This window comes from Protopterus annectens, chromosome 1.part0 (genome assembly GCF_019279795.1).
Source record: "Protopterus annectens isolate FY-2018-M chromosome 1.part0, PAN1.0, whole genome shotgun sequence".
Classification (NCBI taxonomy): domain Eukaryota; kingdom Metazoa; phylum Chordata; order Ceratodontiformes; family Protopteridae; genus Protopterus; species Protopterus annectens.
In genome coordinates this window covers 660,001,082-660,026,458 of record NC_056725.1, presented here as the reverse complement: position 1 = coordinate 660,026,458, position 25,377 = coordinate 660,001,082, and the positions used below count along the sequence as shown (strand labels likewise).

Below are 25,377 nucleotides of genomic sequence, written 5' to 3'. Positions count from 1 at the left end.
CATTTAGTTGGAATAATTTTGCTTAAGCTTTTTTGTTCCAGAGACAAGACTAAGTGGAAGACTGGTATGTTGCCAGTGCCCCCTCCAGTCTACCCCCCCCTTAGCCAGCTCCTCCGGTGTCAGGGTCACTAACTGACCTTGGGCATCTGGATCATAGTTGGAGCTCTATCCTTCTACATCACTAAGTTGAACAACTGCATCAGGTTCAGTTAACAGCTTCTTTTAGCCAGGAAGCCAAAAGAAAGGTAGGCTGTTATTCCTCTAGGAAAGCAAACGGCCTTTCCCTCATGATTCAGTCAGTGGCTTTCCCTTTCACTGTTGTTAAGCCTGCAGGCATGTGGTACTAAATTTCCTGCTCCAACTGCTAAAAAGAACAACACACCTTCCTGTTTTCCAGGCCTCAGTATATTCTGCACTTGTTAATAATCTTCTGAAAAAACTCCATCAGGGCATGTGCCAGCACACTGGCCAGATTTCAAAGAACCTTGTGAGGTAAACCATGAAGCCCTTGTTTTGCAATGTCCCTTAAAGAAGCTAGTTCCTTCTCAGACTATTCCCTTTCTATCCTGGGGTACTTCCCATTATTCTCCAGCTGTGCTGTCCTCCATTCCAGTATCCTTCCTTTGATTTCCTTCATAATAACTGAAGCAAAGTATTCATTCAGTACCTCTGCTTTTTCCCTGTATTCCATGGTCTCCCTCCCCTCTTTGAACAGACTTGTCCAGGTCTGTCTGTCCTTTCATTGTATCAGCTGTATAGTTAAAACAGCGCTTGACCCCTTCTACCAACTCTATTCATATTGTGCCCTTGCTGCCCTCACCTCCTCTATTGTCATTCCGCATGCCTCCTTATACAGAGTCTCCACCAATTCCAATCCCCTCCCCTACCTCCTTTGTCTTGTATGCATTTTTTTTTCCTTTTTCACAGCTGCACTCTACTGTATAGTCCTATTAGCCTTCTCTCTGTTTCCTTCCTCAGACCCTTCTCTCTAATGTTGACAACTACATCCCTGTCCCGTACACATAGCTTGTTTTCTCCCTTTGTCCCTAGTAACTAAACTCATCTTTGACCCTTTACCTTGTCTCATCACAACCCACTCCCCTAAAATCCCACAATCATCATTTGTCCTTTTTTCTTCTTAGCCTTGACACCTCACTGTAACAGTAGTTTGATCACTGTTGGTTAATAGTGCTTTCATATGGTTGCCCCTGATTTCCTCCACCTTGTTTAAGACTGCATACAGAGTTATATCCAATCTACAATGTATAGCACAATACTGCAACATGTTGGATGAACTCTTCCAATTCAGAACTTGAGTCATCTCCAACTCACTCTCTGCTCTAGTGCTACAAATCTTCCATTATGCTCCTGGCAGATTCAGATCCATGAAAAGTATAATCTTCTCTCTCTTACTCTACTCCTTTAGTTTGTCCCCCTGTTCCTCATCTTTTTCCTTTGATTTGTCTGAGAGTCAATACAATGCATTGATGCACTTGTATCCCCCCTTTACTGCAGGATGTTTATCCTAGTTGCTGTTTCTCCTACTCCTCCTCTCTGTCTTTTGCATGTGATGCCCTCATGTATGTAAAAACTACTGCATCTCCATGTCTCTTTTCTCTCATCATTCTAGAACACCCAGTACCTAGGCACTGTCCCGTCCTGCCCACTCTCATCACTGACTTGTGTTTCTGTGATACCGGCAATGTCTTCCCTCCCCTCTTGCATCACTTCTGAAGCTCCCACTTAATGCTAGCCAGATTCTTTGCACTACACACTAATGATAATAACCAGCCATTCCTCAAGTCACCTTTGTTTTTTCCTGTACATTTACTTTCTTCTTTCCACTGCATCATTACTTACTTACTTCTGATTATTAAACATATTTTTTCATTTTAGTTTAAAGATGCGATCATTAAGATATATATTTTTAAGACCAGCTCTCAGTAGCCCTGTCTTTTCTGATCTAAGATGGAGCCTCCCTGGCATAGAGATGATCCCTCTGCCACACCTCTTCCCTTCTCCCACATTCACTGCTGTAGCCAGTCATTACACACACTCCTTCCTTCCTCCTTCAGTGTGCTGGATATTAAAATAAGTAACAATTCTGAGCATACTGCCTCAGTTTATAAATATTCAAACACAAACCATTTTTTCTTAACAATGGTTGTGCATCTAGTATCCTTCTTTGAGGCTCTATCAGTGCTGCTTTTTACTACATGTGAACTTCATTTCCCATGTATGCCTTTTTATTGCAAATGAGCTTCATTTCCAATGTACCACTAGCAGGGGCATTGATTTATGGTTCTTAAAAAAAAATGCAATTCCGGTTTAGTGAGATAAAATCCATGAAGTGCATCAATATTTTTACATGCAAAATTAAAAGTGATTCTAAGTACAGAAAGAAACTCAACAGTATTGTTTACTAAGTTAAAGAAGAAGAAATCTGAGTCTGATCATATTTTGATACTTTTTGTGTGAGATGCATACTATACAATACCATAGCAGGGATTATTCTTAAAAAGTTACAAAGGATTAAGTCACAAAACAAGTATATTTTGTCTTTGCACAGTTAGCCATTTAAAACTGCAGCTCAACAAAACACAACATATTTTTTAAAAATACTCAAAGATTTTATGCCGTACTTCCTTTGCAAACCTCTTCTGCTTTATTACCTTATGTTTCTAAGGATTAATCTTATATAGACATAGTAACGAGGAATTCAGCTATATGCAGACTAATCTATCACCCACAGAGCAACGATACAAACATAGAATTCTACTGCTTTGTCACTAGAGAGCTTCCTGCTATATATCCTGCTATATATATCACCAAAAAACATTCACTTTTAAAATCATTGTCACTGTGGTTAAAAAGAAACAAAAGAAAAGAATGACACTCTAATGTAGCAATTGTTCCACCAAACTTGTGAAGGCAATGTTTTTTGTGTGTTGGGGGATAGTAACAGACTAGTAAAATTTGATTTTTGTGTGTGTGTGTGTGTGTGTGTGTGTGTGTGTGTGTGTGTGTGTGTGTGTGTGTGTGTGTGTGTACGTGGATGCATCTGCGCACACACACGTGGGGGGGAGAGGTGACAGCTGTTCTGAATGTTTCAGTTTGATTGGTCAGAACTCCAAAATACAGGGTCATTATACCGGCATAAAGCCAGATAAGAGTAGCCAGTAAAGCCTGTTCACAGAGTCAGTTCGCACCACTGTGAAACTTCATGCCAGCTCCTGTTAATAAATAAAGGCAATGTTAATAAACAACAAATGCCTTAAACACGAGACAGCTCTTTTGACAGCTTTTCAAATAGATGTGACATGCCATGGTCTGAAAGTACCTTTTACAGCTGTCAAACTAGCCATCAAACTTTGCATTTTGACAGCTTGTTAATTGTCAAAACAGCTGCCAAAAGCCAGTTAAATAAATCCTTTGGAAAGAAAAAAGTCATAATTTTAAAATAAAATTGATTTTTCCCTTTCTGTATCTGATTTCAGTATCTGCCTTAACCATTATGTCACAACTGCACTATGATTACCACATATCATAGTTATAGTCAAAGAATTTCAGTTTGTGTACAGTGCTTGTAAAACAGCACTAGACAGTCTGCACATGTTCATTCAAATAAAATGAAAAGAATACTCACAGCTACATGCCAGACCGATGAGCACTATAGTTTACTTGCACATAGGTAGGTACTAGACTATTAGCCCTAGGGCCTATATAAGCCTAGCCAAAAAGGTACCCTGGCTTTCTCCACCCAAGAAAATTATTTTCCTGTGCCCCTGTCGAGCAGAGCCACAGAAATGATCCCTGGGGTGAATTTCCTATTTCCCATCCAATCATCAAGATTTTTCTTGAAGAGTGCTAATGAGGAGCTCTGCTTGACATAGATAGGTAGTCTGTTCCAGAGTATGGGAAGTCTCTGGGTAAAGTGCAGTACAAAATGCCACAACCCCACTCAGAATCCCCACCCTGTTGCAGTTGCAATCAGAAAAGTACAGCAGGCATAGAGTGCTATGTTGCTGTATCTACTGATAAAAAAGCAAACAGAATATGACAGCACTACCACACTAAATGTTGCCTTCTGAAATTAGGTTATACATACACAACACACACACACATGCACAAACACACAGAGCCATACACAAATTCACAGACACAAACATACATACACAAAGACATGCTGACACATACACACACAAGTACACAAACACACACAATTGCATGCACATAAACATATAAACACACACAGCAGTACACAAGTTCACAGGTGCAAAGATATATCTACTCACAGGCACAGATGCACAAAGACACACACACATACCATCAGGATAAAGCCCCCCACACACACAAACACACACATTTCCACACAGCTGCAATTATCCATACATTGTCATTATTACCTAGCCATTTCTAAAAGCATGACATGAAATATTTCAATATAAATAAACTAGAAAATGTACTTTTTTCTAAAAATAACTACGAAACAAATAAAAACATCCTTTAAGAACATACTAAAAACCTCAAAACACACAAGGGCACACTGGCTGGAACCACAGGGTAACCATTTGAAATGTTGGGACCTGCTAGAGTGCGTTCTGACACATGGAGACTGAATGGCCAAAAATACAGAGCTGGAACATAGATTTACAGTTCTTTAAAAAATGAAATTCCATTTTAGTGAGATGAAAGCTAGGAATTACATCAATGAATTGCAAGTGCTATTTCAAATCAACATTGTGATGTCCTCCTTTTTTGTGCATCTATACATGTGCAAAATTAAAAGTGATTCTAGGTACAGTAAGCAGATTGATACTACAGATAAATACTATGCAACAGTATTAATGCAGGTTGGGATAAAATGATGGTTGGGGCCTAGGATGCCAAATTCCATAAAAAATTCCACGTTTTTGCCATTAATGTTAGTCCAATTTCATGAGTTTCTGGTATTTTTCCAAGAAAAATGGAAATATGTGTTTCTAATCACTGACTTACATTTTTCATTGCAGCTTAGGCATGTAGTTAATTTTTTCATGTAGAAGAAGCTTATTATGAGAAGTTATACTCATTGTTTATTTTAAATGTAACGGTAAATAGCACATACAATCATAAAACAGTGATCAGTGTATTCGCACAATAAAACAATACAGCGTGCAGCAGAAGATACTAGGTGATGTTATGTAACTACTCAGAAGCTTAATATCCCTGCTATTAAAATTTTACATTTTTGTCTCACTAAAAGTGCAAAAGAAAGAGTCCTTTTTCCTAACATTTGAGGTTTTGGGTGCTTTCCAGAATTTGGGAACTCAGCAATTCCAAATAAGTATTTTGTATCCATCTGTACCTACTATATGACTTACCTGTACCTATGTGACTTATCACATAGGGTATGTAGTTCCAAAGAAAAATGCTTCTGTCTTCAGAACACATGTATTCCTGCCAAAATGGCACGTTGTTCTAGTACTAATAATTTTACTACCCACTGGAAATTTATCTCACTAAAATGGAATTTCATGAAGAACCATAAATCTGTATCCCAGCTCCATATTGAAATGTTAGCACTCAAAATTATGAGTGCCAGCAAGCCGAAAAAAAAGAAAGCCCAAAACTACAGGAGGGAGAAGAGTGAGACTGAAATGTTGCTCTTATCCTTTAAACCTTTTTTTTGCAAGGAAGGATCCCCCACCCCCACTTGTTAGCATCTTAACAGCTCTTAGACATAGTGAAAAAATGGAACACAACATAGCCAGGTTTACTTTTGCATTATGCAATTTTTTTACCAAGTATATTACTGTTTGAATCCTCATTGTTTTTCTTTTGTCACGGTCTTTAAAGGATGTGGTTACAATAGCTTCACTAAAAACCAAGACCCAACCGAAAACAATTTAATATGAAAGTAATTGTAAAATGTAGTGTAGTAAAACTTGTGCAATCAAATTACTTATTTTAATTGTGAAAAACAAATGTCTTGCTACTAATGTAATATATACACAAGTAATGCTCTCTCTAACAGCACTGAATGCTTAAAATGTGACTTATGATCTCTTTGGTGTCCATTTCATGGCTGCCAGAGGATTTAACCAATCACATTTTACTATTAGGTGCCATTGTGATGCCCAAGATTAAACATGCCACTGTTTTCTGAGCCAGATTGTCATGGATATGTAAGCTGCACTAGCCCTATGAAACCTGCATTAGCTAAACTAAAAATATTTTAATCTACAATTGTCCAGTAGTATGAAAATATTTGAGAACTTGTGAGCTTTTCTTATGCAATACATTTTATATATATATATATATATATATATATATATATATATATATATATATATATACAGGGCTTTTTCTGAGACAGTACGCACAGGTATGGCATACCGGGACCTCTGATGCAAAAGCGCCGGATAGATCAAGTCCACTTATGTGCAGAATTTGAACTTCTGACAGGTGTATTACATTTACACACGTCGGAAGTTTAAATTCCGCATGTAAGTGGACTCACTCACTGTGTATCATAGGATTGTGGGTTGCGGCGGTTGATGGGACTGCGTAATCGTGATGTGGGCTGCTGATTAGCCCTGTTACTCTCGCATTCTCTTCCTGCACTTTAGTTGCAAGGAGAGAGAAGCTATGTCATGTGTGATATCAGATTTGTCTGTTTTTTGGGGCTGTTGAGAGGGCCATACCAACCAGATGCTTTATTTTTTCCAATTCCTGGCATACTACTACTCTGTGAAAGGGCCGTGGCATTGACTTTTTTTTTTTACGCTGGCAGGGTTTAAACAGATACTAGGAAGGCAGTGTGTGTGTGTGTGTGTGTGTGTGTGTGTGTGTGTGTGTGTGTGTGTGTGTGTGGAGGGTGACTGTTGATTTTCTTTTTTTAATACACTGACTGGCAACACGGTAGGGTCAACGAACCATCAATGGAACCACTGTCCAGATGATTCCTGTGGTCTGTCTTTGCATTTTTGGGGCTGTTGATAGGCAGGGGCCAGCCAGATACTTTATTTTTCACCTGGCAGAATCAACTTACTCTATCTCTGAAACTTTTAAGGGCCGTGGCATTGACTTTATTTTTTTAATATGTTATAAGCTGGCAGGGTTTAACCAGATACTAGGGAGGCAATGTGCTTGGGGGAACTGTTGATCTTCTTTTTTATTAATACACTGGCAGGCTCAACAGAACCAAATGATTTCTGTGGTATGTGTGTTTTTTGGGGCTGTTGATTGGCAGGGCCACCGAGGTACGTCATTTTTGTCCAAGCAGGGTCAACCAGATACTAGTACTATGTGTGCTTAAGGGCCATTGTGTTTAAGGAAGAGCGAGTTTGTCACTGTCACTGAGCAGGGGTCATGTTAAAGGTGGTAGTGTCAATACTGATGAGTAAGGAGAAGAGAGAACCTGAAAGTGCTTTTTGGTGCATGTTGACGACACTGCATGCAACTTTCCAACTAACTTTAGCAGAGATTACATTCACGGCACCTCTGCTTTGTAGGAGTATGGCACTCTGTACCCCTTCTTATCAGAACAGAGTACCATTTTACAGGGTAGAGTCCCTTGATCCATCCATGTGTAATGCACAGCTGTATGGATACAGATTACCATGTTTCGGAGGAGATGAGGAGAGTCCGATGAGGCTGTTTGGGTTTTAGTCTACAAGATGGTTCATAGAACTGAAATAACAATAAATTCTAAGTAAATGATCTCTGAAGCATGTACAACTGTTTTTACTTCTGAGCTGGGATCAGCATGATTTTTTTGAAAGTGTTTATTACTCTGGTTCCTCATGGAAATGGCTTTTCAGACAGACTATTTTCATTAGAGAATAAACAGCTAAATAGATGCTAGCAGAAATCTCATAGAACTGATTAAAGTGGTAGTCTGCAGCACTGACAGGGTAACCCTAAGACATTGTTTAGACTATGACAAATGGTAGTCTGCAGCGCTGACAGGGTAACCCTAAGACATTGTTTAGACTATGACAAGTGGTAGTCTGCAGCGCTGACAGGGTAACCCTAAGACATTGTTTAGACTATGACAAGTGGTAGTCTGCAGCGCTGACAGGGTAACCCTAAGACATTGTTTAGACTATGACAAGTGGTAGTCTGCAGCGCTGACAGGGTAACCCTAAGACATTGTTTAGACTATGACAAGTGGTAGTCTTCAGCGCTGACAGGGTAACCCTAAGACATTGTTTAGACTATGACAAGTGGTAGTCTGCAGCGCTGACAGGGTAACCCTAAGACATTGTTTAGACTATGACAAGTGGTAGTCTGCAGCACTGACAGGGTAACCCTAAGACATTGTTTAGACTATGACAAGTGGTAGTCTGCAGCGCTGACAGGGTAACCCTAAGACATTGTTTAGACTATGACAAGTGGTAGTCTGCAGCACTGACAGGGTAACCCTAAGACATTGTTTAGACTATGACAAGTGGTAGTCTGCAGCGGTGACAGGGTAACCCTAAGACATTGTTTAGACTATGACAAGTGGTAGTCTGCAGCGCTGACAGGGTAACCCTAAGACATTGTTTAGACTATGACAAGTGGTAGTCTGCAGCACTGACAGGGTAACCCTAAGACATTGTTTAGACTATGACAAGTGGTAGTCTGCAGCGCTGACAGGGTAACCCTAAGACATTGTTTAGACTATGACAAGTGGTAGTCTGCAGCACTGACAGGGTAACCCTAAGACATTGTTTAGACTATGGCTCCCAACTGTTTTGATTCTCACACTCTCACTTATGAAAGACTAAATATTTGAACTTGTACAGTGTCTCATATATATTTAAGATTACCTTATTCGGGTATTTAGGGCATTTAGAGGCAACCATCTCTGGGAATGTTTGGGGTTATCAAAGGTGTACTAATTGGTTGTCTAAGATAGTAGCTGATACACAGAATAGACCACCAATTTACATTAAAGCAAGCATTAATGAAGATATTTTTAAGAACAGCCTGAACAGTTATTATGGAAACAACTGTTTTAGTATATTGGCAAGCTAGAAGGGCATTAATGCCAATGCTTGAAATATTTGTATGTATGCATTAAATTGTCCTCCTCCTCCTCAATATAATGTAGTAAGTGACTTGCATATTTCCTGATTTGTCTGTGTCACAGCTTCTTCTTGTAACATGACTGACATGGCAGCAAACGTATAAGCTCTAATCTTGCATATGTACAAGTGGGCCTTAAAATTAACATAACATTGTCCCAGACTTAATAATATATCATTCCTTGTTATAGCTTTTGCATTCTAGATAACAGCTGAAGGTAAGATAGATGGCTGTCCTCAACATTTCAAGTAATCTGGTCCAATGGCAATGTTCTAGAAGTTTTCCTAACTAGACATTGGTCTGAAAGGGAGAAATGGATAAATTAAGGCTTGCAAAACTTATTAAAAATGCAGTTTATATCAAGCATATAAACTGTTCTTTTTATAGGTTGCATGGTTATAACCTGGCAGGGTTAACCAGATACTAGGGAGACGATGTGTTTTGGGGACTGTTGATTTTCTTATTTTAATACACTGGCAGGGTCAACCAGATTCCTGTGGTCTGCGTATTTTGGGGGGCTGTTGATGACTGTCCTCAGTTCTGGTCTGGAATGTTTAATGTTTTGTGCTATGTATGTATCACTAATGGAAATGACATACATTTAGATATCTACCCATATTGTATTGTATTTTATTTATTTCAGTTTGGTAACTGGGGTAGAACACTGGTCTGTTTGGGCCATTTTACAGATTTAGCCCAGGAAATTAAAATAAAGTACAGACTACAAAACTGGTATTACAGCACGACAGGAAAGTAACAGAGTCCATAAAGGTTTAATATAAATTCATTCTGAAATGGAAAGAGAGAGAAGGAGATGAGATTTTGTCATTAGTAATTTAGGAGAGAGGTAAAGATATGCAGGTATTAATAGGGAGAATAAAAGTATGTGAGAAATTAGTTGTGCCAATCAGCTAACAGTATGTCAGTTTGGACATGGTAAAAAGGTGGTAGGGCAGAAAGTTGAATAGAAAGTGTTTTACATGCTTATTGCCTACTCCATTAAGATTTTTTTGTCAGAAGCTCAGAAGACTGTCACATTTTTTTAAATCTGTGAAATGTAATTCTTTCTTTGGGGGGGTTTGGCTGTAGATAATTTAATACAGCAGCATACAACTGTAACATTATCTAGCTTGTCTTTTAAATTTTATCCCCAGTTTCTTTAGATTCTTCAGAAAAAAGGTGCTATTATGAATGTTCCAAGATCCAGCTTTTAAAACAGATGTTTGGAATATTATAAATCATCAAAATAAATGTAAGCAGCTGTATAATGGTATTGTGAATAGCATACCTAATGTTTACAGCTCCTGTACTGTGAAGGTCAATACTTCTCATTCTGCACGTACAGCAGTGTTACTGATTAGGCTGCATTTCACGACAGTGTGGGTCAGGACTCATACCTCTCAATGAGTACAATTTTGGTAGAGCACTGATTACATTTAATAGCTTCTTCACTGTCAGAAGAGTTTATTGTCCTCTTGTTTGAAGTCAGGAATATACTTCAGTGAGTCACTTTGAATTCTACGCAAATGTATGAGCACGTTGCTAAATACTAGACCATTTACTGTTTAGTGATGGCCAAAATTACTAATTACTTTTCTGGGACTGGACGCCTTAAAAATAAATCACGACTGAGCGAGGATGATCCAAATCTCAGTTTGTAGTGACGCTATTAGGATGGTGTCTACACTGTCTATGCCAAATATTGCTTGTGCTTCAAGCAGTAATGTTGCACATGAGCCAGATGGTGCTATGGAGGTGGAATCCTTACAAGCTATTGCTTCTGCTTCAAGTAGTAATGCCATTCATGAGGCTGCTGATGACAGACTGGCCTGACTGCTGGATTTGGACCAGAAAAATGACTACTGCAGTAAGTACAGCTAGCTGTCGATTCGCAATAAGAAGCTTGGATGTAAAACATGCCGTAGTGTGGGGGGGTGGTTGGAGTAGAGACTAAGAAGGGTCTCAAAATTGCAAAGGAATGGACCAATGACTTGATAACTTCCTTTGGTGAAAGTCGACAGCAGCAGTTAACATCCCTGCGAAAAAAATATTCAACCACAAGGAACCACAAAGCTTATTGAAGAAGCAGACAGATTCTGCAGCAAATGGTTTTGAAGGCCTGGACAAAAGAAAAAACTGTCATGATGAACATTTTTCGTACTGCCTATAAAGTGGTGAAAGAAAACCAAAGCTTTCATAATTTTGAGTCTGAAATTGATTTACAACAACTAAATGCAGTTGATATGGGATGCATTTCTTCATTCTAGTAATGCATGCATCAACATCGTTAATCACATAAGAGATGAAATAAGAAAAATTCTTACAAAACAGATTGTCACATCCAGTAGCAAAATATAATTAATTATTGATGAGTCAATGATGTTGAGCAACAAATCAGCGCTCATTGTTTATGTTCGTACCTGTCTTGCTGACAGCGGAATGAACTCAGCAGTAAATTTATTTCTGGACTTAATTGAATTGCAAAACACATCAGAAGGGATTTTTAATTCTTTGCTCGAGTCCCTTAAATCTCATGGTTTAACAGAGGATTACTTGAAATGTAACTTGATTTGTGTTGCATGTGACGATGCAGCCATTATGCTAGGATGTAAAAGTGGTGTTAAGAAGCTAATGACAGACAAGTTTCCATCAGTTATCTTTTAGCACTGTATGAATCACAGATTGGAACTCTCTGTTGGGGATGTAATCAAACAAGTTTTGGGCATTAACAAATTTAAGGCGTTCCTTGATGAGCTGTATGTGCTATACCATTCCTCACCAAAAAGTAACAGGGAATTGCAGATGTGTGCAAAAGAGATGGACATGAAGATGCTAAAAATTGGTCAAATTTTAAGCACATGATGGGTGCCATCAAGTTACTGTACTGTGTCTGCAGTTTGGAAAAAGTACGAAGTTCTGGTCAAACATTTTGAGGAACCCAAACAATGTCCATCACGTGATCGTACGGAGTGATGTATGTAGGAGGGTTTGCAAAGAAAAATCACGTCAGAGTTTGTGCTAGATCTTGACCTAATATGCAATGCCTTTCAATAACTGTCAGATTTAAGCTTGGAATTGCAAGATCGCAACACCGATTTGTACAAAGCAGATGAAAAGACACAAATGCTTATTCAAGTTTTCAAAGAAAGGCAAACAAATCCAGGTCACTATTACGAGATGGCTGCAATGGCTGTGCAAAATCTCCAGTTCAGCGACGTGTTGTTTCACAGCAAGGATTGCAAAAATGATCCTCCAATTGATCCAACTGTGTTTTACACAAAACTTCATGAATCAATGTCTAGAAGGCTACTTGACTGTGACAATGCCACATTTCCACAACAGGCACGCATATTTGATCAAAAGCAATGGCCCAAGGATGTACATAATCATTTAACCTTTGGTGAAATGGAAATTAGGGGCATGTAGAAAACTATAGTTATCGGAAAGAAATGCAATTTATGGATTCCGTCAGTACCTCATTGACAAACAGTCCAAAAAACTGCAGCCACTATTGCATGCTCTTAGTTGTATTTCAGTTTCATCAAGTGAATGCAAACGTGGCTTTTCGCAAATTAATCAAATTATTACTCCAATGAGAGCCTCATTACTTACAAGAACTGTTTCTGCACTTCTCTTCATATGATTGGTTGGCCCACCACTCACACGCTTTGATCCTGCAAGATACGTTAATTTGTGGCTGCTACGAGGACAAATTTCGGCCATTGACACTCAAAGCAAAAAACGAATTAGGGAGACTTCATTTGATGAAAATATGCAAAAAGTTTGGAATTTTTTTTTTAAACTCCAGCTTAAGGAATACGAACTGATTGTTTTATGGGACTACATAGCTTTTTTGTAGAATGCAGAGGTCGTTATTAACTTGCAATTGATATTCTTTAATTTTGGAAATTCTGTAAAGCACAATATTATGCAGTACTTATCTGCGACATAATGTCTTCACTAACTGACAATTAAGTGAGAGTAAGCAGTTCTGGGTGCATACTGCTTTAAATTTTCCATGTGACTGGGGCTCTTCACATTTCAGCTCATTCACTAATCATACTGTATATGTTACATATCTCCACATTTTCATCTGAGAATGTCATCATTTGTGCCATTAATTATATGTCTGTCTCAATGTGAATTATTGTGACTCTTTGCTGACAAATATGTGTGCTTTCCACTCCTTACCCTCATTCTACCCTCTGTTCTCCACTTCCCAGACAACTATAGAATGAATACCGACAGCAGAAGCAATCATTTTCCTGTACTCTAAAGTCTTGAGGATGCCCATTCTTAGCATGAGAAATAGGACATGCATCTTAATTTCTTTGATCAAAAATTCTGGAGATAACAAGTAATGAGGGGACAAAAGCTGAAAATCAGGGACAGTTTCTTAAATATTACTCTAATTCACAACAATGATTACAACACTGAAGATTCAGATTATGATCTAGTCTCCAATCATAACCTCTTTATAATATTTTTCAGACATGGATATCAAGGGGCACACCTTGAGAGTAAAGCCTGAGAAGTGAATCCTGACATCCAATATTATCATAAAATTCACATGATAAAAGTATAACACTAAATATCTGGGACAGGACCACGACCATGTAAAGGGGGGATCCAGACCCTCATCCTTCAGTCTCAGTCTGTGAGTTGGCCACAAATATCTCTGTGTTGGCTTTGTTGAGACACTGACCAGGAATTATATCCAAGCGTTTCAGTAATCCAGGTGTCCAGCTATCGCAGTGAGATCCTTTCTTGGGTTCTGCGTAAGGATTAAACAATCATTCATATGTACAGCCCTTACAATCCCACACATGGATTGCCATAAATGTACTGAAGGAACCTATTTAGGGGTTATACAGTCAGAAGAAAAAAGAATGAGAAAAACGACAACCCTAGCAAATGCCCTTGTACAAACTAAAGGGACTAGACAATAAACCATTACTTAAAGATACACTTGAAGAGGGGGGCTTCATTGCAAGATAATCACAGATTAGGATGCTATCTTCAAAAAACTATCTCTAACCAAGTTGAAAACCTTCTCAAAGTCAACTAAAACCACCAGAGCAGGCTCAACTATCCCTTGCAGTCTTGACGTAAAGGAGCGCTGTCCTTAAGCTATCCTAAATTTTCCAAATTAGTACAAACCCAGCCTGTGTGGGAAAGATAAACTTTGACAGAAGAGATTTAATCTGCTGTGCTAAGACTTTAACATATACATAAAGTTCCACATTAATAAGAGAAACCAGGCAATGGTTTGCAACCAGTGACCACTAAGGAATCTTTCCTGGGTTCAGAGATAACCATAATTATGGTAGATGTACAAGAAAAGTTTAATCATCCTGCAAGTCTGGAAAGATCTAACAATATTCAACAACCCATGGAAAATGTGATACAAGGCTTTTATACAGTTACCCCATCCAGGTCACAGGCTTCTCCACAAGGCATACCATCTATCACCTTGCACACCTCCACTTGAGAAATTGCAGAGAGAACTCTACTCCACTTTCCAGTGACAGAAGAGGGTTCACTTTGTCAAAGAATGCACTCATCTTACTCTCCCAATCATTAAGCAAAGGATTTCTAAGTAAAGTTGCTCATAGAAGTGATGGGACTCTGCATTAATTCATATTTCCCCAGTGAGCATAACCTGTTTGCCAGTCACCTTGTCCCTTGCTATGGATATTTGTTGCCTGTAAGGCTTGACCTTTTGTCAAGAAATTTACCAGGCCTTTCACCATCAGGTGATGCCCTCATTTCAGTTGTTTTTAAATACAGCTGTGGGAGTTTTGCAACACAGTACACGTACACTTGATGATTTGTCAATTTCAAATTTTAACCCGTTGTGTGATATATTGAATATTGAGATATTTCGTTTGGAACCCCATGAATAAAGGATACAACAAGAGCACTTCAAAACAAAATAACTGTCTGGGACAGGTGGACCCATCAGCACAAGGATAATGCAGGACTGCAGGTAAAATTTAAGATTACTGTCCACTATCATGCTTAATAATTTGCTGTGAGAAGTGACTTCAATTGTTGCATTATTAACAGAGAAGATTTTATTTATTTTTTCACGAAAGAGGATTTGCAGAAAAAAAGAAGTATTTGGGGGGGTCGGGACAGGGCGGGGTAGGTGGTGGGACTGGGTGGGGTGGGGGTTGGCCCAACAGAGCTCCAAAGTGGTCAGTGTGGAGTTTTGTGTGGGTCTGGACAGAGAGAGAGAGAGACAGGGAGTCCAGCCCCAGGTTTGGAGTGTGTTCCCTGTGTACCCTTAAGGGGAATTGTACTTGGTGCACGGAGCTGCATCTAAAAATGCTGTGTGAATCCATCTTTGCTCTTAGTGACCATCCCTCACTGGAGTCAGTGGTGAGGACTGAGTGTTTCTGATTGCTGGCCCGGAGTATGGACCTGTCACTTACTGGTGGCAGTTGGGTGGGATATTAATTGAACTTCAGTAGCCAGCGGACAGAAGGTGTGTGTACTCTCAGCAGACACAAGGGAAACATACAGAGTTTCATTTTCACAATAATTTTATTTATTTTTGTTAGTTTAGCTGGAGAAAGCAGGCAAGGATGACAGCAGAGGATTATAGCAAGCTGACAAAGAACCAGTTGGCCAAGGTGTGTGAAGCCAAAGGACTGGTGCATGCCACCCCGACTAAAGAGGAAATGATTTCAGCCTTTGTCACAACTGTAGCACAGATCAGCAACTCGGAATACAACCATTCTGGTGATGGGGATGTGCAAACTTCATTAACAGGACAGTTCACCTTTTCCTCAAAGGAATTAAAAAATCTGTCTGGAGTTGGAGAGACTTGAACTGGGGCTAAATGACTGGATAAACAGATTGAATTAGAATCAGAAGAGAGACTGCAGCATTTGGAGGTTGAAGACAGACTGCGGTGTTTAGAGGCAAAAAAAAAAAAAAAATCAGAAACAATGCCAACATGAGAGGGAGATGCTGACTCTTCAGCAGGGTCATGGAGAAAATGAGGAAGAGAATAACCAAACCCCAAAAGCAATAAAGGTCAGTAAATTTCTTTCACAGTTTACAGAAGTGATGATTTTGATAGTTGTATTCATGTATTTGAAAGGGTGTGTAAACAGTATGCTGACCAAGGACTCTGGGTATGGTTCCTGATCCCCTTACTCCATAGTAATGCTGTAACTGCTGTTTCTAAATTGTCTGATACTGATTGCTTAAACTATGATAAAGTTAAACAATGCTGACTGGAATGTTTTAAGTTAACAACTGAAGCTTACAAAAAAAGTTTTCTGAGCATAGCCACAAGGCAGATTAAAGGAGCTGTGGAGAAAAGGGGATTTCTACTTAGCAAGCAGGGCACCACTGCACAAGAAGGGGATACCCAGTGCTGCACATGGATATAAGGGGAACCCATGGTGGGGGGGCTAAACCATTCCAACAGAGTCTACCAATAACAGGGGAAGCCATTACTTCAGGTACACTGCCAGGATCAAGGGTTAGATGTTTTAAATGTGACTAGAGGGACCATGTAGCATAGAAATGTCCACTGAAGCAAGGAGGGGAACAAAAGATGAGGGAGCCAGCAAGTGAGCATAACAGCATGCCAGTGGTAAGTTGTCTGGAGACAACAGGGGTACCAAATTATCACCGAAGTTTGTATCCTATCTTAATGGGTGGAAGACAGGTCACTGCTAAGAGAGAGAGAGAGAGAGACAGCCTTTGACATAACTCTTGTGAAGCCTGCAGTGGTTAAAGAGGAGCAGCACTTGCTTGTGCAGTCCACTCCAGTCAGAGCTTTAGGAGGGACCCCCACTGGAAAAGGAAGCAAGTAGGGTAGGTGTGTTTGAGGAAATCCCTGCAGATGTCTTGATAAAAAATGAGTTTGATAATGCAATACCTTGTGTGCATGCAGTTACATGCAGTCAGGCTTGGAGACAGGCATGTGGGTCAGGTAGCCTGGGGGAGACTTAGATAGACACCACACCGGAAGCTGGGGCTGGTAAGGTGGCTATTTCGGGGAGGGAGCTACCCTGTAGCAGTCAGCCTGAAAGTGAGCCACAGATGCTGGTAGGTACTGATGTTCTCGTGGACAGGGTGACTAAAAGGGCAGAGGTGAGTGGTAGTACCTAGGCTGACAGTGAGGTACCACTATCAGAAGAGACCAGGATTCTGGTGGAAAGGGAACTGGGAAGGTTCATAAAGGTAGAATTAAGACAGGCTCAGCTTTTGGACCCTACAGGCTTGATGGAGGTAGCTAAGGAGCACCTGATTCTCAAGGAAAAGAGGAGATTGTATACTGAAAGAAAGGGTTACTGTACAGAGAGTGGAACACTGACGGGGGAAGACGGTGAGGTAATACAGCAGTTGGTAGTGCCCAGAACCTACCATATGACACTTCTAGCCATAGCCCATGACATTCCTTTTGCAGGTCATATGGGCATAAACCATACCAACAGACGTGCAAAACTTTTATTGGCCTGGGATTGTAAGGGATGTAACAGGGTACTGCAGGACCTGTGAGAAATGCCAAAAGGTAAGCAGGCATAAAAGGAGAAAAGGTCAACACTCCTTTTATGCCTTTGCCTGTGATTGAGGAGGCATTTCAAAGGGTAGCTATGGATATTGTGGGGCCTGTGAGTACCCCAAGTTCCACATGGAAGAAGTATATCCTAGTGGTAGTAGATTATGTACTAGATACCCTGACACAGTGGCTTTGTCCTCTTATCAAGGCAGATAAGGTGGCAAATGCTTTGTTAGAGATTTTCAGCAGGGTAGGTTTCTCTAGAAAAATACTGACTGACAGAGGTGCCAATTTCATGTCAGATCTGCTGGCTTGTCTGTGGAAGTGCTGTTGGGTGAAGCACCTAAAAACCACACCAAGACTAATGGTCTTGTGTAGTGGTTAAACTCTACACTAAAGACCATGCTACAGGCATTTGCAGACAAGTTTAAGAGAGAGTGGGACAAATATTTGCCCATCTACTGTTTGCATACAGAGAGGTACCCCAGAAATCCACTGATTTTTCACCCTTTGAATTGCTATATGGGCATAGGGTGAGGGGGGTCTTTAGATTTGCTTCACAATAAATGGGAGGGTGAGTGTGAATTCCACAAAGAGTCTGTTGTGGCATATGTCCTAAACCTCAGGACAAGGCTTAGGTTGCTCATGGGCTTGTCCCAGGAGAACCTGGCAGGAACCCAACAGCAGAAAAAGGTCTGGTATGCCAGGAATGGTCAGGCTTGAGAGTATGCTGTGGGACAGCAGGTTATGGTGCTCATTCCTGTCAAACACAATAAGATGCAAGCAGCTTGGGAGGAACCTTTTAAAGTGGTAAAGATGATCAAGTGACGTTAATTACATGGTAAACCTTCTAGGCAGGAGACAGGGGCATAAATTGTACCATGTTAACATGAAGAAGCCTTACCATGACAGGGAGGTCTGGTGCTGCATATTTTCAGTGGATGACAGGCATTCCAAAAGCTTAAAGGGGCTTTTGGAGGGCCTCCTGTGTTAGCCAGTCCAGATTATATCAAATAATTTGTTGTGCAGGTGGACGCTTCAAACCATGGGGTGGGGGCTGTGCTCAGCTAGGTTTCCTCAGAGGAAGAAGGGCATCCAGTTGTATATCTCAGCCATAGACTCCAACCCAGGGAGGAATGCAGCTGTAGAAAAAGAAAGTCTAGCCATAGTATAGGCACTGCAGAAACTTCAGCCCTATCTATATGGAAGGAAATGCACTGTGGTTATGGACCACAAGCTCTTAACATGGCTACATCATACCAGCCAGCAAAATGCCAAGTTATTTATGTTGAGCATAGGGTTCAAGCATATGACAACAGTTCAGCACTATACTGAGGTCAGCAATGCTAATGCAGATGGGCTTTCAAGACAGGGATAGGTCAATGTGTTCCCAGACAGGCCATTTCACTCAGCAACATTTTCCACGGTCAGTTGAAAAATTAGCTTGAGTTTTCAAAGGGGGGGTGATGTTATGAGGTAGTGCCATCTGTGTCAGGGAGTGTTGGGCAGTATATATGTACATATGCCAGCATAGTTAGCTGGAGTTTTGTAACGAATGTTATGTTATTTGACTATCACACTGACTTGTACAGATGTTTGAGTTAAAAAATATATTTGTAAAGTTACTTCCGTTAAAAATGGCTCAACAGTAGGTCCTGCTGGACAGAAAGAATATATGCATGCATCTTAGGTTGCACTGTTGTAACTGATCAAATGTGTATATTTATCAGGAAGGGTGAAAAGTTTGAAATTGTGTTATAGCTTTCAGATGCTGCCAGAGATCTTAGCAAAGCTGTGTGTGTGTGTGTATTGTACCACCACTGTCAGGTTACCAGAGGGGATATCCTCTAACCAGCATCTGGTTTCTTTTGAACTCTCACAGCAGCACTTTGGAACTTGACAGGAAAGAGTTCTGACAGGATATGTATTTCATACATCCACACAGACAAACAGAGACATCATCTTGTTTTTGCGGTGGTAAGACACTCAGCATTCATCTGCTTGCCTTGTAAGTAGACAGGGAACAGTCATTCTTTAGTCAGTCAGGGACATTTAGTGAGAATAGGTTGGTATTGTTTTCTGCATCTGTGTGAAATTATCCAACCATACTATTTTTTATATCTCTGTGGTTGAAACTCTAGTGTTTATTGTAGTCAGTACTTTAGAGAATACTTTTAACATCATGAGTATTTATGCTTGTTTTAGTGACACTGTGGCCACTCCTGAAACCCTTGCTGCTTTGGTCATTCTCTACCATTTGTATTAATATTAATTTTACACAGTATAATTGGCTACCTCTTTGTAATAGCCTTAGGGTAGCTGACTGGTGGTAGCATGATTACCTCAGAAAGGGGCACAGCTGGTGTGGGTGTGTGTGTGTGTGTGTGTGTGTGTGTGTGTGTGTGTGTGTGTGTGTGTGTGTGTGTGTGTGTGAACAGGGACACAGTGCTCCAAAGTGGTTAGTATGGAGTTGTGTGTGGATCTGCAGAGAGCAAAAGAGTCCAGCCCCAGGTCTGGAGCATGCTCCCTGTGTGCTCTTAAGGGAAACTGTGCTTGGTGCGGGCAGCTGTATTTAAAAATACTGTGTGAATCCATCTTTGCTCTTAGTGACTGTCCTAACCAGACTCAGTGGTAAGGCCTATCAACATCACAGTCTGTTCATGTATGTGAGCAGGGATTGTTAATTATAAGGTAGTAACCCTTAGTCAGTCCTTCTGTTTCACATAAGTGAGTCACCATTTGAGCGGTGTCTCTTCAGTTTGGGCAGCATAATGTATAGATGGTGGACTATGTTGGTCGGGGTACTCCGATTAAGGTGGCCAAAAGGGAAAATAAAGCTCTTTACACAAATATGGTGTGCAGAATGATTTCTGTTTTACAGAACACTAAAGAAAGGTGTTATGTGGATCTCAACAATACAAACTGCAATGCCTACATCAGATCCTTCTTAGAGTATGTATAGAACTCCTTACTTTTCATAGTTCCATTGCTTTTATTTAATGAATGCAGTTTTTGCACACTGTATTTTTCTGCAAGTCCTCTCTTTCACCTATTCAAAGCAAACTGCAGAGTGGACTTCAAAGGAAACAGAAGCAGGATACTTTTGTTTTCATGCTATGGATGCTACCTCACATGTGTCTGTGCAAGTTACTATAAGAAGTATCACAGGTCATGCATAGAGGCCTTCTTAATTAGCAGGTCTTAAAAGCAAACTATAAACAAGGTTGTAGACGGCTGACAAAAACAAATGGTAGGATGCGTACTTTGTGGCATTGCTGCACATCCTGAAAGGTGAAAGATAGCAGGCCAAGTACATCAAATTACCCAGTGCATGTAAAGGTCTGGACAGCACAATGCAGTATTACTGCATATAGGCCCTGTGCATATGTCGTGGCCTTGAGACAATGTAAACAGATCCTATCATACAATGTGTGACATCACTGTGTGTTCGCATGAATGACATGAAATGCCAAGAGATACTGATGATAATTTATAGATAAATTCTACAGCAAACAGTAAACTACAATTAAGGAATATAAAAGGGACTCAAATAATGAAACTCTAATATGCAGCTGAAAAAAAAAATCTGCCATCTTCTTTTCCTCACTAAGTAGCAACCAAAAACTCAGCTTAAGTTAAAGTCCATGAAAGATTAACTTACCACTACCTACCTCCATGTTAAACACTGAAATAACAAGTAATTAAAGTGAATTCCTATGTGGCTTCACTTCATCAGAGTTCACTCTGCCATAATAGTGCTATATGGATGATTTCAGCAAAACTTTCTTAAATTAATGTCAGTTCCCTTCTTTTCAGCATTGATGTGATTAATCATTTTTGTACACTTTAAAACATCTTACCAGCATTTCTTATTGAAGCTAACTTGCAGCCTTCCCTTTTTCAAACTGAACTTCATTTCTTACAATATAGGAGAAATGGAGAAAAAAAATCAGGCTACAATTTACATATACATATATATATATATATATATATATATATACATATATATATATATATATATATATATATATATATATATATATATATATATATATATATATGTATATACATATATATATATATATATATATATATATATATATATATATATATACACATACACACACACACAGTGGGAAAAGATAGCAATAACCTACAAGACACATTATGTTTTATTTTTAAAAAAAAAAGCCTGAACTGCTCTAACCACTGCATAATAATTCTAATTATGGGGGGAATGATTAAGTTACAATACGATCTTCTCAAGTTGGCTGTGTTTTGCATTCATGCCCAATTCCAAGATTTTGCATAATAACTCGCAGACTACCCATGTATTAATACTGTAATTAGCCACTAGTCCTTTAACTCATGACTGTGAATCCTTTTCAGTATAACATATGAATTCAAATGTATTAATATACTGGCAGTTATCAGAATAAACCCAGACAAGTAAGATTAACTGCAACAAGAACAGACTTCCAAGATACGGATGCAAAAAGTGTCCTCAGCAACTATGCCTCTCCAAATATAGTACCTCAAAGATCACATAGCATTGGAAGCAAGATAGAAATGTCCATACCACCACCACCCCCACCCTGATGTTTCCACATTCAAGCCCTGAAGCAACATTATGCAAGTAAACTGGGTTTCAGAAAATACAGTCAATGAATCTTATTTTGAACAGTCTCAAAATAATTAATGTATCTAGTGTATATATACATATATATAAATGTATATATATATATATATATATATATATATATATATATACACACACACACACACATGTATATGTGTATGTGTATGTGTATATATATATATATATATATATATATATATATATATATATATATATATATATATATATATATATCTGTGTGTGTGTGTGTGTGTGTGTGTGTATATATATATATATATATATATATATATATATATATATATCTGTGTGTGTATATTTATATATATATATATATATATATATATATATATATATATATATATATATAGTATCCCTAATACATAGGTAAGCACTGATGTACTCACCTGAGCATATTACACACTCCTGAATACAAGTCAGTGAACTTAAACAATATAGGATAACTGTTCCTGATCTAACCAGCATCAGCAAATTTGAAGGATCACTGAATTTCTGAAAAAAAAATACATTTGTGGCTAAAGGCAACATTTATCTGAAGTTGCCAGGCTGTAAATAATGGAAAAACATTCAACATCAACATAACAGTGCATTTTTTGAGAGAAGTAAACCACAACCACCACAGTCAATGGGTGAGCCATAAAAAAATTGAGAGGAAGCTTTAAGATTTTTTTTAGAATTCAAGGCTGATACATTTGAGTTAGAAATTACAGGAAAGAAGCATTAAGTATGAAATAAGTTAATCAGGGTTTGAACTGTAAACAGAAAATGGCAACAGCTGGAAGCATCAGACACACAGCAGAAATGTTTAATCACACCAGCCAATGAATATTATTTATACATTTATGATAAAAGTAAAGCAGGCAGTTTCAAAAGAGCAGCTGGTACAAGGCACTCTGCAATGTGAAATAGAAAAGGCTACAACAGGATCTCAGGTTCTTGTAAAGGCATAAGCTATGCCTTCACATTCATGGGCAGACACACAAATAAAGTAATGACTGACCCATCACTTCAAGCACTGTGGCAGTTCCTCACACTAAACCAAACTAAGGGTACCTATAAGCTGACATCTGCTAACAGAATAGTTCAGCTATGATAGAATTGCAACATAAAGGGTCTGGGCATAGCTGGAATCCTTGGCAGATGAATAATGCAGTTGCAATTCAGCTCCTGTTGGCAGTTTGGCAGTGTGAGGGAACAAGAACATCTCACCAGCCTTGTTGCACTACTAGTTGTGCTGGAAGGGTAACAAGGCAATACAACAATAACGAGAACATCAACAACTTCAAGCAGTCTTCAGCTGTATGCAACAATACTGGCCCTGCAGTTTAGTATTTACTTTGGTATACAGTGGTAGGTAGAAATAAACAATGTCACACAATGTAGGCATACAATTGTACACTTTGAATTTGGTTACCTGAGCTGACCTCACACAGCAATAGGGTTTTACAAACAGAAATGAGTTACAGCCAGCCAACAAAATGATGCATCAACTCTTACAAACCAAGATTAAGTTACCACAAGACTATACAGACCGCCTGGAACAACATAGTAATCCCTTTTACCTAGAAACCAATTATTAGGACTAAAGTAACTCCTCATTTATCAAACAATATTACTAACGTGTCTTTCACTTTTGCTGTTCAAAGGCTCGAATCACCTGAACAAAATGATCTTTTTATCACAGAAATACAGACAATGAAAAATTAGTAATGATTCTAATACACGCATTCAATCTCATGTTTCTTCACAAAGTACTACCCGCTATAACTAAGGTTGTAGTCATAGTTTACTGTAATTTTGTGCCATGTGAAGAGACTGAGAGCATACAGTAATCCAGGCTTAAACAGTTATTCTAGGCTAGATTCTATAACCCTCCACACTGATTTTACTATCTGCATTCATAAATTGATTACCAGCTACAAAGCAAAACTGCAGCAAAAGAAAAAATATCGTGTTACAGGAAAGAAGACTGAAATCAGGCTCCCTACCTCTCTCACTAATGGTCTGGAAGAATAATGCAGTAAAACTGAGCAAAAAGCTAAGAGTGAGGGGTTCTTTTTTCAGTATGCGTGTGTATGGAAAACTGACGTCACTGCCTTTCCTTCCTGCTTATGCACTACATTTGCGTTCTGAGTTTTCACTCTTCATCTCTGTAGTTATAGTGGCAAAAGAAAGCAAGTCCATAGTTCCTGTTCTCTTCCATTAATTGCTAGAGGAGTGCCAATCAGAACCATTAGATAACAGAATATATGTGGTTATGTCCACCAATTTTTGTACCAGCAAGGCTTACTCATGTTGTTGAAACAGAACTACTTTTACCAATTTTAAAGTGCAATCTATAATGCAGTAAACATAATGCAGACAGAAGCCACCTGCTGGCAATAACATTCTGCTCTGGACAGAAAAAAGATCATAAAAATGTTATTGTGGTATGCATACCCAAGTATGACAAGTTTGAAAGAATACTTTCTGTTACATTGTCTGCGAAATAGTTATAAATCAAGGACCAATGCTTTTCAAAGACCATCATCTGTTGCATCCTCTTTAATACTATCTACCTCTTTTCCTTACTTTTTTGCAGTTAAATTAAATACGGCACGTAAACATAAACATAAAACTGGGACTGCAAACATATGACATTGCTGAGATTAAATCAATTATTATTTTGTATATATACAGAGGACAGGAAGTGAAAACCATTATGAAATTTATAAACTTTTTTGGCAGAGTTGTTACTTATAAACCAGCTCTGATCAAAATGTAATACTTGTTGACATCTAAACTTGGGTGTATTCTCCTGACTATTCATTAGAAAAGCAACGACAAACTTGTATTGCACTGCAACAAAACAGGGCAGCTGAGCAAGCAAAGCTTACAGAAAGAAAATGAACAAGAAAAATATTATGCAGTGAGATACACGTAAATAGGTCACTCAGACCAATGAAGACACCAATAAAATAGGTCACTGAGACTAATGTTCTTGCTTAACATTTTTAATGAAGACCTATTTTGTGCAATGCATTTTAAACTCATGTTTAATGTTCACAGTCATATGTTATTTATCAATATTACTGCTATGCCAGTCTATACTTCCAGAATACATACAAACATGCTTGCTGTGAATGGTGTTTATGACAGC

At 38.9% G+C, this 25,377-nt stretch overlaps 1 protein-coding gene across 4 annotated transcripts in view; it reads right to left on the bottom strand.

Annotated features, from left to right (window-relative positions):
• The window catches only part of SYTL3 (synaptotagmin like 3), a 1,329,495-nt gene that overhangs the window by 1,070,957 nt on the left and 233,161 nt on the right, over nt 1-25,377 (bottom strand). The window contains exon 1 of one of the 4 annotated variants that reach the window (XM_044062000.1): nt 24,227-24,301. The exons of the other annotated variants lie outside the window; for them this stretch is intronic. The gene's annotated coding sequence lies outside the window, so the exon portion shown is untranslated. Of the gene's footprint in view, nt 1-24,226; nt 24,302-25,377 lie in introns of those variants that run through there. 4 annotated transcript variants of the gene reach the window in all.